Source organism: Sinocyclocheilus grahami, unplaced genomic scaffold, assembly GCF_001515645.1.
Source record: "Sinocyclocheilus grahami isolate Dianchi unplaced genomic scaffold, SAMN03320097.WGS_v1.1 scaffold452.1, whole genome shotgun sequence".
In the NCBI taxonomy this organism is placed as follows: Eukaryota; Metazoa; Chordata; class Actinopteri; order Cypriniformes; family Cyprinidae; genus Sinocyclocheilus; species Sinocyclocheilus grahami.
Window position 1 is genome coordinate 541,496 of NW_015505631.1, and position 989 is coordinate 542,484.

Consider the following 989-nt stretch of genomic DNA (forward strand, 5'->3'; position numbering starts at 1 on the left):
TTAAAAAAAAAAAAAAAAAAAAAAAACCCAACCTGGGAAAATGTTGAAGGACGACTGAAAGTTTGAATGTTTTGAAAGGCTAATCTAAAGTGAAGTGACAGTAATTGATGTTCCCTGTAGTTATGGTCTAGATTTGATGTCTGTCAGATTATTTCATCCCATACTGATTTTTTTGAATGAGTGAGACTTTTAATGTTTTGCAATGCTTTTCCCATTTTTAATCCGATCACTGATTAAAAAAAAAAAAAAGAACACAAAAGAAATCAAGTTTTTCCTCACTAAAGAGAATAAATATTTTCCCTTCACCACACATGCTCCAAAAAAAAAAACAATTACAGAAACTCTCTCTCTCTCTCAGCCTTTGTAACTGCAAGGTCCCCTATTGTCAATATTTGAAGCCCCCCCCTACACAGGGTTTGGTATTTCCTACTTCCACTGAAATCACAAAAGTGCATGTTTTCATACTTATTTTTCATTGCGAGAAGCAAGGGCTCCATTTTTTTTTTTTTTTTTTTTTTTTTTTTTTTTTTTTTTTATTAAAAAAAAAAATTTTCTTTTTAAATATTGCTGGATTAATGGAAGTCCCCTGCCGAATTAGGTCATCCCTACGCAATGAGATGACCTTTTGTTATATCACTCTTTGGAAAATCTGCAATGATGCATTCTGTAATTCAGACCAGTGAAGTGGAATAGACTTGCATAACGAAAACACTGTGCACGGCCGTGTGATCTGAGATGTAGAAGCATAACGGTGGGTGAATGCCGTCACTCCATCCTCATTTGGAGGCAGGATAATGGAGAATGAACTTGACAATGTTGCATCTGATTTGGACTGTACGATCTTATAAAAGGGAAATTGTATTTTTTTTCTCTCTGCGCAATGCACGCTGATTTAACACATTCTTGTTTATCCAGATTTTTGTGGTCAAATAAGTGAGAAAATATAAAATATCTGACAAGTTCATAGGGTTTTTAAAACCATTATATTG